The following is a 14,999-nucleotide window of genomic DNA, read 5'->3' as shown; positions in this document are numbered from 1 at the left end:
CTCATCATGCCTCCCTAAGCAGACTGCTGAAGAGCATGAAGTCTGTTTCCCAAGGGCTTGCCAGAAATCAGGGGCTGAAGAGGAACAGAAGAGGAGATAGAAAATTAAAATGACAAATTCTTCTAAGCCTGAATCGTGGAACTTTGGCTCCACTGCAGCTTTAGCCAAAGTCCCAGCCAGGTCAAACCCAGTCACTGAAGTGGGCTTCTGCAGGTTCAGAAGGAGCTGATGCAATACACATGAAATACCACAATGCAACACACAGAGAACAGGTAAAGGGAAGCAAGTGAAAAGAGCAAAGTGGTATGTTTTGGTTTCCAAAAAGAAAGCAACATGAGTTACAGTATTGTAAATGCTGAGCTAAAACAGGAATCCCATGCCAATAAACACTTGACTAAGTACATTTCTGAAACTGAAGTATTGCTAAATATACATCATAGTCCTGCTGGTTTTCAGTAGAGGTAAGAGATCTGTGAGAAAATCTGACCCAGATATCTATAGTCATTTTTGTGAGAAGCAAATGCAAGTGCTGGTAAATGATCCGAGCAGCACAGTTTTCTATTGGGAAACAGTGAATTCTGGCTAAATTCAACGAACATATACTGATCTCTTTAACACATGGATAAAACTGGAGGGCAGCAAAGCAGCCAGCAAGCTCGGGCTGTGATTTGCCCTACACGCAAATATTTAGTTGATTTCAGAGACTTAAAATTGATAATGCTATTAGGATTTTAAATACAGTTTGCATCCATTAAACACTTTCTAATCCTGCATCAACAGTGCATGCAACCCTGAAAACTAGCAGTCTTCTTGTAGGCAGCAGACTCAAAACTAGCTTCTTCCACTTGGCAGCTTACAAGAGATGCTTCAGCAAAGTCTCCCTCCCTTCATCTGCTTTCAGGCTTTTCAGGTCACACAGAAACCTACAAGCCTCTCAGAAGGCACCTTACAGCAATGGCAAGTTCTGGGGTTCCAGAACTGCAGCCCCCCTGGCCTGCAAGATGATCATGGGGTCACCTCTCCTGTTTCCTTCTCAGGCGGGTGTTGCACTAGAGCAATGCGTCTGATCACACGAAGTCCATGGGAGCAGATAAATCAGGGTGACAAGAAGAGCTTCTTTTTTTTTTTTTTTTATTATTTCATCTTACAACTCTTTAAAGACATTTCAATTCATCATTCCTTGAAAATTGATTTTGCCATGAAAAGCTCTGATTATACACAGTTGGTTGCAGTAATTTTTCTCAAAAGCATGAAATAATAGTAGTTAGTGATGTTTTCAGTCACACCAGCTTCTGTGCAAGTGCAGGTCTTGGACATGCAGTATAGCATTCTGTAGGGGACCCCAAGTGAAACAAGCTGATTTGTTCAGCTGGAAGCTGTACAGATACATCAGTACTGTGTTGTGCATTGTCAGCATCTTCAGTTTAAAACACAGTCACCTAAAAAGTTCTAATTAATTTTGAGTACTTCATTCCCTGAAGTGTCATTTCCATTTTCTTCCATTTTTCTAATTCTATTGTAGAAAACCTTAAAACTGTGTTTGAAGTGTTTTCAAGTTAATCCACATTTGAAAAATGTCAAAGGCCTTTAGTTTGTTTCAGCAATGCAGAAAAAATATGTTTTAGCATGACCAAAAATTTGTACAGGGTAGTTAGTATGTTTTGTAACAGCTTCTCCTTTAGCAAAGCCTACAGGCAGTGCCTGTGCTCCAGCACTTGGTGTCTTCTGCCAAAATAGTATGCCTCCGTCTTGCTACAACATAGTTAAAATACATGGTGCCAGCAGTAGCTCCCAGTACAGATGTTGCAAGTACATCGATGCTCTAAGGGAATTCCCTCTGTTTCTACCAATCGAGCAGTCCCTGAGGTAAGCTACTGATTTGAAGAATCAGTCAGCAATATGCAGGCGAGCGGAGGTTATCTTTACTCGGCAGCGCTGGGTGCATGGGGGATCACTCCACCAAAGTCATGTACACCGATGGGACTTTTCAGTCCCCCCTTTATACAAGCTACTCATACCTATTCATTAGTTTTCCAGGAAATCGTTTACATACTCATTACAATTCTGAGAATTCATTTACATATCACGTGCCTGCGCAATGTCCTTGAGGAGCTGTCTCTGCGCAGACTCTATTCCTTAGCCGCCACGTTTAGTCTTCATCTTCACCACGTTGCATGTACAACAGGAATCTAAGACCAAATGTCCCTTCTAAAGATAACCAACCCAAGGACGTAACAATCTGTACATCCATCATGTTGACAATATGGGTCCTTGGTCGTTTCCCAACTTTTAGATAAACATAATTTAAAATAAAAGCATGTTTTAACCATTCTAAATTAGGTAACCACGAAGTCAGTTTGTTCCATATAGCTTCATGGAACTCCATGACAAATCGTCTTTAGTAATTTCATGCAGGATCTGCACCGTGTTCCATATCTTACGGATGTCTGTTTAATCATTCCATCCATCAGATTGGGAACAAGTATTTTGCCCTGGGTTTCCAGGACTTGCTCCTCCTGTCTTGTTTGAGCTTTCCAATGTCAATTATTATCACTTTTCGTAACTACTGTGGTGGTTAGGTTTAATATTTGTAAATCAAATCTGGGACCCAACTCATATGTTTTATTATCAAATAGGCAATATCCTCCACCATCGTTTGGCTTTTTCCAAAAGTCTGGCCAGGTAGGCCATTTGTCATCGAGATAATTCCAGTTTTGAGAGGCCACCCCATACAGGGGTGTTATCAAGCCTCCTTTAAGAGAGGTACATATCCAGCATTCCTTAGCTTTCGTAGCATTAACAATTATTTGCGATGTTTGAAGATAGGTATTGTGTACTCATGTTTCAGTTTCTAATATCCTTACAACAGTTACAATTAAAATCAGAATAACTTTACACAAATGTCGCTGATCCTTTTTGACAGTCCATTGTGTCTCCGGAGATTTCTTTACGATCTAAAGAACTGTAGTTTCATGGGTCCTGCCGGGGTGATGGCCCATGATTTCTCAGGAGCCTTCTTTATCTAAGAGTAGTGAATCCAGGTTGGTTGTTCTCTTATCTTGACGGCGGTGAAGGTCGTCAGCAGCACCTGATAGGGTCCTTCCCACTTTTCTTCCAAAGGTTTCCCTGAAAAAAGTCTTTATATACACATAGTCACCAGATTTAAAGGAAAGGACTGGTTGATCCAACCCTCTGGCCCTTGTTCCCAATACTTGTTTATTTAAAACTTTTCATTGTCCCTGGAGGGTCTTCACATATTCACATAAATATCCCTCCCCTAACTGCTTTAAATCTTCTCCAGCAAATTGTAACTGGTACGGTCTCCCATATAATATTTCAAAAGGGCTTAAATTCTCCTTTGTTCTCGGTTTAGTTCGTATTCTTAATAATACCAAGGGAAGAAATTGTGGCCAAGTTAGATTTGTCCCTTGTCCTATTTTCGCTAGCTGTAAATGGTTCATTTTTCCACTTGCCCACTTGTTTGAGGCCTATAAGGAGTGTGTAATTGCCAATCTATTCCTAATACTGTGTTTACTTGTATTACTTTGGCACAGAAGTGTGAGCCTCTATCAGAAGAGATTGTTGCCAGAACCCCAAAGCCGGGGATAATTTAATTTAATAGTCCCTTCGTACCTCTCTTGCTTTATTTGTTCGACAAGGGAAAGTTTCTGGCCAACCTGAAAACGTATCAGTCATAACTAATAAATATCGGTACCCCCCACCCTTTTCTTTGGAGTTCGGGAAAATCAACTGGCCACTGTTGCCCTGGATAATTTCCTCTACTAATGTTCCCTAGTTTTATTCTATTTGCTACATTGGGATTATTACGTAAACACACTTCGCATTGCTCAGTTACCTGTTTTATTACAGTATATAAGTTTTGCCCCATCAATTTCTGATTCAAACTTTTATATAATGTATCAGCTCCCCAATGAGTCTTATTATGTTCTGTTAAGGCTGTGGTCCATATTAAATTGGATGGTACCACTATACGACCATCTGCCAAATAGGTCCACTTATTTAATTCTATTTTACCATTCATGTCCTGAATTAGCTTTAGATCTTTAGAATAGTTTGGCTCCTGATCTGTACTTACAGTTTGGATTTTACCGTCTGGTATTAAGAATAATTCCTCCTTTCCTACCTCCTCTGCTATTCTTCTGGCCTCATGGTCGGCCAGGTGGTTTCCAATTTCCAAATCAGTGCCTCAATGGGCCATCTTATGTTCTTCCTTCCTGGAAGACCCTCTTATAACAGAGGGGGTCATTCCTCACATCAAGGTCTTGCATGGCATATGTTCCCACTGCTCAGCACCTACGGGGTTGCAGCCAACAGCGGAGCTCAAGATTCTTCTTGGTGGCAAACACAGGCCAACCCAGTCTTGCCCTTGACTATGGTAGGAGCTACTTGACCAACCTTATTCCTTGTACTTCGTTGTCAATGTAGAGTTTCATCTGCACATCCCATAACAAGTCACCGTCATGGCAAAACACACAGATTCACATTAGTAGAACTACTACAGAGTGTATTTTATTTTAGTTTTTATGCCAATATCCCCCACAGCCCTGTTGACCAAGGGATATTGTTTTACCTGAGTTAGGCAGGCCTCCTGCTTATCATTTTTACTGTAACAGGTAAAGCATTTTTCACCTTACCTGGAATTTATTCGCAGATATACCTGGCTAAAGATTTCTTTTACTTCAGGGAGATCCTCTTTTCCACTTTTCTGTTGAATTAAAGATAAGCTCAAGATTTCAGTTAATTGATTATTTTGGTGAATTTGGCATTCTTATTGTTTTCTTAGTTTGTACTTTAAAGGTTTCAGGATGTTTTCCTGGTGGCCAGCAGCTCCCACAACAAATTCTTTTCACTGAAGTTTAACACCAATAAGTTGTTTTTGTATTCACTAAAAATTCCACCTCATTTTTCCTAGTCCCTAGTTCACCAGAACCCCTTGCTGGTTCTTTAGCTTAGGGCAATCTCGCTTCCAGTGCCCACTTTCCCTACAATATGCACAGTGATCTGATCCCATAGGAAAGGGATTCACTCTTTCACTTCTGCCTGACATTCCTCCTCTGTCTCTGCCTCTTCTCCTCTACCAGTTTAGCACGACCCAGCTCTTCTTTTACCTTCTGTACACCTTCCCTATTCCTTCTATCAACTTTTCTACATCACGATTATCTAGTAACAATCAACTCGAACCTTTATCTAGTCCTATTAGATGGTGACATTGTCAGGTCCTTCTGCTCAATCGTCAGCAACAGCAACCCCCTCCTCCTCACCAGCAGGATTCAGGGCAGGAGATGCTCTTCCTGCTCTGCAGGTTACACAAGCCTGCCTCTGCAACAGCACTTCTGTTTTAACTGTTTCTTACCCTGAATGCAAATCTGCTCCTTGTTGCTTTAAGTCTGTGTTCTTACATATCAGCCTTTGCAGGCAAACAGCAAACACCCTGCCATGCGTCCAGCAGGACTCAGCCGCACCTTCGAGGGGGTACGGGGGTTTGTACAAACTCACCCCAAGACTTTAACACTTTCACAGGGTCTTTGATTCTCCACCCCCCCCACCCCCCACCCCCCTCCCCGCTTCAGAGTTTACATACATTAGTACAAGTTTTTATCTTACAACGTGTTTCATTCTGGTTGCTCCAAAGAGGGAACCACAACCTGAGCTCTCTTTTTTCTTTTTTACACAAAAATTTCAACAAGAACATCTTTCTAGTTTAGGTCTCAGTTTTTTCCTATTATTATTATTTTTTGCGAGGACATAATATATTTAGACACTTGCCACCCTTTTTTCGAGTATACAGACAGCACTTACAACACTAAGGACTAGAGGTTAATTCATGCTTTTTCCAAATGATGTTAGTTCTAATGTTTTGTCCACAATCTCCCGCTCTAATTTCTAATTATGCATTCCAACACTTCATAAATTGATAAGGTACCGTGTATTTACATACAACTCTAGGAACACTGACAGTTCACGTTACCACACAAAGTATGTATTTCAATGAACAATTGCCAAAAACCAGATTTTTTCTTTTTCTGGCCTTAAGCAGAGTGTTAAGTTTTCAGCTATTTGCCTAGAATTACCAGAATATTATTTTTTTTCAACTCCAATTTTGAACATGTAACAAGACAACACATAGAACAAACAAGACGCAGAGTGCTATTTCAGTTGTTACATTCTAGGAATTCCCCAAAACTTAAGACAACCTAAAGGAAGTTTTTAGCTTCCCAGATCTTAAGACAATCAAATATTCAAAACAAAGAATAAATATAAATACCTTTTATTTTGTGCAGAAGTCCTTGTCCACCTGTGTGAGAAGCCGAGGGGTAGGGGAGTCTTGCCGACAGAAGATGCAGTCGGGGGCCCTGAGGGTCCCCAGGCCCCTGGATTCCAGCGCTGGTGGAGAGTTTTTCTGGCTGGCTTGCCATATTGATGCCAAAACAGCACAGAGCAACTGCTCAGAGAAGAATTTTGTCCCTAAGCAGCAACCCCCACCATATACTCAATAATTCTTTACAGTATATGCACTTTAAAACATATAGAGGTTTACACTCACCCCTCGGATGTTCAAGACAATAACCACATATCAACATTCATAGTATACCTAATACAGAAAGGTTCTCACATTTCCAGCCTAAAATGAGTATAACCATTATTATTAGTAACCCTAAAATTATTAATCCTGTATACACAGATTGACTTCAAATTATCAAACTTTTTTTTTTTTAGTCTCCCGACCAAAACAGAATCAGAATTCTAATATTACCTTAATATCAGAACGAGTACCATAACAGAATCAGATGTATACCTGGGATGCTAGCTACCCAGCATATGCCATCCTGCATAAGCATACAATGATCTTACGCCTTACAGACAGCTTTACAGATGGACCGGTCCCAGAACAGAATCCAAAACAGTACTGTTCAAAACATACCAGAATATAATATTTGAATAAAGGTAATACCTTCACTCCGTAAGATGGAGTCCTTTTCTGCTCCTGCAGTGATCCAGATGAGAGAAGGAGCCCCTCCAGGAAAAATCCCCGCGGGCACCCTAGGGAGTCCCTGCCCTCAATGGGTCCTGCAGCCGAGCAGAGGAGGTCCCATCTGGGGTGCCAAAGTGGTTTAAAGAAACAGTCACCAATATTCGAGTGAGCAGACGTTATCTTTATTCGGCAGCGCATGGTGCATGGGGGATCGCTCCACCAAAGTCATGCACACCGAGGGGACTTTTCAGTCCCCGCTATACAAGCAACTCATACCTATTCATTAACTTTCCGGGAAATTGTTTACATATTCATTACAATTCCGGGAACTTATTTACATGTTTCGCTAAACTAGTGACCACGATTTAAGTCCTTGTCTTTGCCGCATTGTATAAACAACAGGAACTTAGGACCAGATAGCCTTTTTAAAGATGACAAATTCAAGGACTTAGCAATTAGTACATCTGTCATGTTAGCAATAAGGGTCCTTGGACGTTTCCCGACTTTTAACTAAACATACGTGTGTCATCATTTAGATAAGTGGTACAGCATTCACTATTCACTACCTCTGGCCTCTTGTCTCCACACTGGATTGTCAGTGATAAAACTTTTGCCTTCAGTTCATGTGCTGAGGACATATCTCCCTGTTGTCATCAGGGGAATGCACAGGCCTTCTCATCATGCTGCTCTTTCCTTCAGAAAGCACTGCCAGCAATATTTCTGCTTGGCATATGGTAGCTTCATCCAATGATTTGAAGGGACCTTGTTTTGCATGTGTCTCCCATAAAAGTGCTTAGCATATATCTGGCATGTTTTTCTTCATGGATCGTCACACTTTTACGTTGTTTCCCAGTGCTGCACCTTCCTTTGCTGTAGAACAGGCCATCTAGTGCAGACTGCAGTGATACACACCCAAATGGAAATCCTTCTGCTACAGCAGCATGCGCACATCTGTATGTTAATGTTGTGCTGCAAGTTATGCCTCTCTCTAGGTAAGAAGACAGGCTAGCCTCTGCAGGAGATTATGTTCTGGCACATTGTCTTTCAATGGGCAGAAGCTCAATGCAGGGCTTTTCTGTTTGTACAGTGCCTACACAATTAAGTCACTGATTAGCATTTACATCAATCTGGTAGCTTAAAACTGCCTTAAGATTAGTGTAAGCTATCTTTTGAAGCTCCTGCCAATGAGCATGGAGCGGCTGCAGTGCAAAGAAGAATTTGACCTCTTGTATCCGCCTTTTCTTGTGTCCTTACTCTTTGCAGACTTTTGCAAAGTTTGTTGAACCTGTGAAATATGGAAAGCACATGTTGTGGTAAGAAAATTAATTTGCTCAGAAAATGGGAAAACCTTCCCTGCTTGCAGTATAGTGTCACAGAGGACAGAGAAAGTAAGATTTACCATTGGCACAGTCCCATGTGGCACACAGGCTGGGGCATGTATCACACATCCTCACTGCCATGTAAAATATAAGTTTCAATCTCTCCTTGTGCTCAGAGAGAAACAGACAGTAAAAATCACTCTGCACCTTATTATACAAAGGAAGTGATCCAATCTAAATGTACATTGGGAAAAGAAAGCCTGTCACTCTGGACACCGGTGTTTAGTGTTTCTGTTTCCCAGGAGCTCTCCACAGTGCAGTCACCAGCTCCAGGACAACTGGGATGGCTGTAATAGCTGAACCTCTGTCCCCATTAAGTGCTGTGTCCCACAATGACTACACAGGCAAACAAGCAGTTTTGCAAAGCAATTCCTTCATTACTGAGCTCAAAGTTAAAGGTTTTGTCCTACCCCCTGGCCCTTTCTGTTCCTCCTTCCCAGAGTTGCACAATATCTTGTAGCCCAGTTGTCTGAGAGGTGTTCAGTCCTGTCCTTAAAGCCTGTGAAAGCTCCAGCTGCACACTTGTGAATTTATTGTCATTAGCCAGCTCTATGACACAAGCTGCTGCCCCCTGACTTGGTCCAGTGCTTTTTTAATGAGGTACTGGTTCAAGAGAAGCACAACTCAAGCGAAGAGTTAGATACTTAGGGCAGACGTGGAACTTTCTTCTAACCACAAACCAACCGGAAAAAGTAACTTCAAGATCTGTCTTCATCTACACTAGTAATTAAACAAGCTAGGAAACATTCCTTCCCTTTCTCTGAAAAGGAAAATTCCTTTTCATTTCTGCTTTACTTCAAATTAAGAGTCCCTCCACTTCATACATATCAGGTGCATTTTCTTTAAGAGATGACCAGTTTGTAGCTACCTGCTTAAACCCTGAGTAATTTTCTCAGTTTGTATTTTGCTCTAGTCTTATAAAAGGTGGTATCTCCATGATTTCTCTTTGTTTCTGTCCTTAGGCATCCTGCCCACACCAATGCTTTTACACTGTTTAAAAATAGACTCACATTTATACTCCAAATAAAGTTCTAATTCCTTTAAATGCTACCCTGAGTATTATTTTGAATGCATGTTCTTCCCAATGCACTCAAATATTTGAAAGTCAGAGTGATATCTTGGTTTACCAATCTATTTTAAAAGCCTATGTTTTCCAACTTGTAAAAGACCTAAGTCGTTACTGTCAGCAAGGAAGGGTCTGGAAAGAAAAAGATTAAGAGTTTGTTACTATTAGATAACAAGATAAAACCATAAATACACAGAAACTCTTTGTTGTTTCAGGCTTAAGATCAGAAAAACAGTTCTATCATCAAAGGCAATAGCCCTGGTCTGAGGTCTACTGATAATGACAAAAATCTTCCATTACTTTGGTTGATGTGTAGTAGAGCAGAAATGAAAACGAATGTGCCTTTTCAGAGAAAGAGAGGTGTGCTTCTTTAGCACTTCCTAGAAGTCTGATTACTTTCCTAGGGCTAGAGTTACGTAACCTAATCTAAAAAGGTAAAATCAAGGTTTTTTTTCAAGTAATGGAGTTCAGTGCATTAAAAAAACTGAAAAAAATCTTTTGGGGCAACAAACCCATCAGCAAATTGCTGGGAAGCTTCTCAGGTGTTCTGTGTCCTCAGGACTTTACTCATGCTGAAAATCTCATCAGGACGTTTGTGCTACAGTCCTGTTAGTGCTACTCAGCACAGCGCAGCTCATGACCAAGAGCTCAAAAACATGTTAGTTCATGAAATTGCGCATATATTTCCCAAAGTCATCAACCTGATTGAAAACTGGTGTTCATAGCAGGCTTTGATTTGTGCATGAGAGAAAAGAAGAAAAGCCTCTTTTTGTATTTTTTAACCACTTCATGCCTCCATGGCCTCCCAGCATGGCTCAGCCGTCACAGCTCCCAGTGCACTTCCAGGGATCCCAGTGATGAACTCAGTAGAGCCACACTTGGTGAGGGGTCTTGTCATACATGTGATGGAGTAGAGACCCATGAAACTTGGCTTGAAGGATATAAACCACCTATGCCATGGAAATAACTGCCAGCCTTTAGCAAAACCAGATGAATTCAATATAACACTGCCAGATGAAAGACCCTGTGATACATTTAATGATAAAATGAAAACCAGGAACATTACATGCCTGTTAGTCTGGAAAGGACATAACTAAGTGGATCATCTTACTGTTATTCTGCACAGTTGTTTCCTCTTTCATTATATATTACAGGTTCTGCAACTAAGAAAGGGTCTGGAACAAGGTCTGATGACCAGACCTTCCCATACAAGAGTTGATCTTTTATAATCTGAAGTATAGAAGTAATTATTGGTAGAAGTACTTAAAATGGTCTTCTGAAGCATGTCCTCTGCATAAGCAGTGTAACTCTTCATGAGAAAATACTGAAATATAGACTATCCTGTGCAAAGGTACATCTCTGAAGAAAAAAAAATCCCAGACCCTTTTAGGAGGTCAGAAGAGTAATGAAAAACCACCTATAAAAGGCAGTCCAGGATGGTCACAACAAGGCCTCAAAGGGACTTGCTTAAAACCAAGCTGAAAACCTGATCCCCTCAGCTAAATGGGTTTGTGTAGCAGAAGCTTTCCTGAATCCCTCTCGGCCTGGAGGCTGGCCAGTTCACTGGGGCCACTGTGCACCCACACTGCCGAGACATTGCCTGTGCAGCCCCAAAGAGCAAGGAGCGCAGTGTTGTGCTGCTTCTCTTGTGGTTTTCTGTAACCAAGAATACAGCAGATGGGAAATAGGAGAGTTTAGAAATTAGTTCATAAGGAAAAAGAGGAGCCACTTGTATACAGGGTGAAGTGATAAAATGGTGAGTCAGAGATTGGGAAGCTGTGGAGAAGGCAGAGTATCTTTGTCCTGTGTAGGGGTTACATTATTGCTCAAAATCATGGGAGACATTTATCTACTCCCCTTTAGAAAGACTGGAGATTTTTATGACAAAAGCCTTGAGAAAAATGTAGAAGCTGAAGCAGGGAAAGGTCTGAATCCTTTCTTAGTTAACCTGTGTAAAAGGACAGGGGAATTACTGTGGCACATGCCCAAATTTGCAGGGGGCCAGAACTGTTCTGGCCAAGCTGTCCCATGGGGTGCTACCTGCACCCAACAGCAGTGAAGGGTAACCAAAGGGCAGAGGCATGACCTGGTCCTACCTGAAAATCCAAGCTGTCAGGAGCGATGAAGAGCTATACCACATTAAAAAAAAGTAAGAACTTAGTCATTTGCAACCCAATTGTATAGTCCCAGTAGAAAGGCGCCTACAAATAATTTGAGAGCTGTGGGTTGTTTGACAATGGAAAGGAAAAGAGAAAAATCTTGAAGGCACTGCATCCCAGAGCAAAGGAAGACATTCCCAGGAGTTCAATGCTCAATACTTTCCTTCAAGGGAGACAAATATGACACATTGGAAAATGTTTATAAGCACATTGCATGCTCCTGTATGTCAGGTCTGTGTTGTTAGAAAAAACAATCAAGACAAAAGCCCACCACATTCTATTTAAATCAGCAGTTTAAATCAGAGATGAGCCTTTACTGCCTTAAATGTCTTGCGGGGGGGTGGGGGGGTGGGGGGTGGAAGGAACATGGACATGGGACATGACAGAAAAAGAAAGAAAGAAAGAAAGAGAAAGAAAAGAAAGAAAGAAAGAAAGAAAAAGAAAGAAAGAAAGAAAGAAAGAAAGAAAGAAAGAAAGAAAGAAAGAGAGAAAGAAAGAAAGAAAGGAAAGAAAGAAAGGAAAAGAAAGAAAGAAAGAAAGAAAGAAAGAAAATATTGGAAAAGCACTTGGATTAAGAAAGGAAGAATCTTGTATGACAAAACAAGGGTGATCAGCGCACGCAGGCAATTTGTCAGACTTGAAAACTACACAGAAAAGGACAAAGAATTAGTGGTGTTTCCATGCTTAGATATAATGGTCATGATGGAGAATTAGACATCCTCTAGCTAACATGGTGCTTAAACAACTGACATCGTCTGGACTACAGAGACACCCCACACTGGAAAACTGTAACCTGGGGCTTCATTCTGCACCAGGGAGTTGCTGTTTCTCTTAACAAGTGTGGGCAGGAACATGTTTCTAGTGGCATCAGCTAGAGGTCTGCTCTGACATGGAATAATTGACTATACAAACACTTATCTTTTGCAGATCGTAGCTGGAGGAAAATATACTCAGCTGACAAACAGTTCATTCTCTTTCTTGTCATAAGTATTTAGCAGAGAGAGAAAAGCATTGTGTATATGCAACAGAATCCTGAGAAATGCCATTGTTCTCACAAGTCCAAGAGTGATTAGAGAACTGCGTTTGTATTCTTACACCCTTTGTACACATGTGACATTTCCTGCTTTTGCAATGTAAGAGCAGTATGAGGAAGTATTGCAAGCACAGTCTCCTCACCTCAAAACTCACGAGAATTTGTGCCAAAATGTGTGAGGGCAAAGAGTGGATAAACTGGTAAATTGTGATGACAGAAGAAGTTATTTTTCTGCCGAAAACATCACCGATATTTCCGAAGCAGAATGTATTGAAATGAAAGATACAAGGCTACCCTCCTCCTTCTCACTCCCTGCTCTCTTCCCATGCAAAACAGCTAGGACAGCGAGGACACAGCCAAGAACGCAGAGAAGGGCCATCCATGCACAGCACCACACCGCACGGAGGTACTTCTTTTCTCTGGAGTTTCCTGTCTCCAGACTCTCGCTCCCCTACTCACCAGCAGCGCAGGGGGTGGGAGAGCAGTCAGCATTGCAGCGGTAAAAATACACCAAGCACCAGGCAACTGCTGATCATGGTAGACAGCTGGTCACAGGAGAGGGACTCGAAGCAAAAAATCAGCAAGTGCCTTCACCGAGGGCCATGGTACATACCGAGCAGGAGGCTGAGGACGCTGAGGAGGTGCCTAGCGGCGGGGCTGTGTGCCCAGAGCGGGACACCGGAGCAGGGGACGGGGGGTGGGGGTGGCAGGGTGGCGGGGGGGTGCGGAAGCAGGGGGTGCTGGAGCAGGGGGTGCTGGAGCAGGGGGTGCCTGAGCAGGGGGTCCCGCAGCACGGGTCCCGCAGCAGGGTCCTGCAGCAGGGGCAGTGCCCACCACTACAGCAAGGGCCGCAGCTCGGGCCTTGCCCTGCATCCTCGCCTCGTGCTGCCCGCGGCTGCCCAGTTCGGAGCTGGAATCGGTAAGCTGGCCTGTGCTGGCCGTGCCAGTTGTGAGGGTGCGAGTTCCTCCTTGTTGCTTGCTCATAAATCTGTAACCCTTGCGTTTCCAGGGTTCATTTCCTCTGCCAGCCCGATGCCCGCTCTTCAAGGTAAAAGGGATCACAGGGCCCTTTGAGATCATTCCTCCCTGAGGAGGAAGAAAGTCTTTACCCAAAACACATGTTCTTACGGATTTCCAGTCTTAACAAGGGTACTCCTCTGAAGGCTAATTTTGAAGTCAGTACATTTAACTTTCTGCTGCCTGCAGGTATCTCCGCAGAGCTCAGGTGCCAGAAACAGAGGAATGGGCCCCCAGACCCCCTGCCTCTGCCACAGCAGGCTCGGGAGGCGGGGAGCAGCAAAGCCACCCACACACCAGTTCAACACAGAGGAAACAGGAGGAACCCAGGTTTTTCTCCTCTTCATGCAAAAACTCCTATTTTACTTTGAAAACAACAAATCGGCTAAGTTAAGTTACCTGAAAATATTACCACGTTCTCTCTCAAAGTATGGATTTTAATATGCCATTGACCTATGGTGTGCTGGACATTACTCCGTGCTTACATGTTAAAGTCAGTCATGGTGTAACAGGCACAGCCAGCTGCATACAGAGCACAGCAGGAATACCACCATACCACTACTTCTCACTGACATCAGTAATGCGCTCTTACGTGGAACTACTGTCATTATTTCCAGGAATAGGAGACATCCTAAGTTGTTCCTTACAAATCATCATACAGAGGGTATTTATTCTGGCAAAAGACAAATCAGACATATAACTGAAATAAAACAAGTGGCTTAGGTACTTCTGCCAGGTAATGTATTTACTTTGTCTTGTACACTTGGTGATTTGAACGGAATGATTGTCTAGCAAATGCCATAGATTTGGTGGGCTTTATGCATTTATAGGAGTAACGTGATCATTCACAGTTGCAAATTAGTTAACATAAAAAATATAACATAAGAACCCTCATGATTTGGAGGCACAATCAGATTGCTGAATAAGGATGATTTATAATAGGCTGTTCCAAAAATATCCGTTCCGTTATGCCCCTTTGAGATATCTGAAGCATTTCTTCATCAGAGTTGAAACACTGATCTAATCCAATACACTACTTTCTGTGGCCCTCGGTTTTTATTAGCACTGCCAAACAACGGCATTTTTTATATTTGTACAAAAAAATCAATCGTAATATGTCTAGTCCATAAAATTCTATCCTTCACATATCACCTTGAAAACATCTTTTACCTCAGATAATGCAGCATTTGGCAAATAAAGTGATATTGGAATTTTTTTTTTAATTTATTTATACCTCACATTTATCTTAATAAGAATAGGCAAGTTGTCATTTAAATTAGCTGATCTGGAGTTTTCCTTTGCTGAGCCATACCTAGGACTTATAGAACATTCAGAGTTTCTTTTAATCTAT

The 14,999-nt window shown here is 42.0% G+C and overlaps 1 long non-coding RNA gene across 1 annotated transcript; it reads right to left on the bottom strand.

Moving 5' to 3' along the window:
• Positions 1-1,906: 1,906 nt before the first annotated feature.
• Positions 1,907-13,285, bottom strand: LOC129734757 (uncharacterized). The gene is made up of 2 exons (XR_008730343.1): positions 13,245-13,285; positions 1,907-7,115 (listed from the first exon to the last, which is right to left on the bottom strand). It is a non-coding gene; the product is annotated as an uncharacterized LOC129734757 (long non-coding RNA).
• Positions 13,286-14,999: the final 1,714 nt, after the last annotated feature.

The sequence above is a fragment of the Falco cherrug genome, chromosome Z (assembly GCF_023634085.1).
Source record: "Falco cherrug isolate bFalChe1 chromosome Z, bFalChe1.pri, whole genome shotgun sequence".
Taxonomy (NCBI): domain Eukaryota; kingdom Metazoa; phylum Chordata; class Aves; order Falconiformes; family Falconidae; genus Falco; species Falco cherrug.
This window is presented reverse-complemented; position numbering and strand designations above follow the sequence as displayed.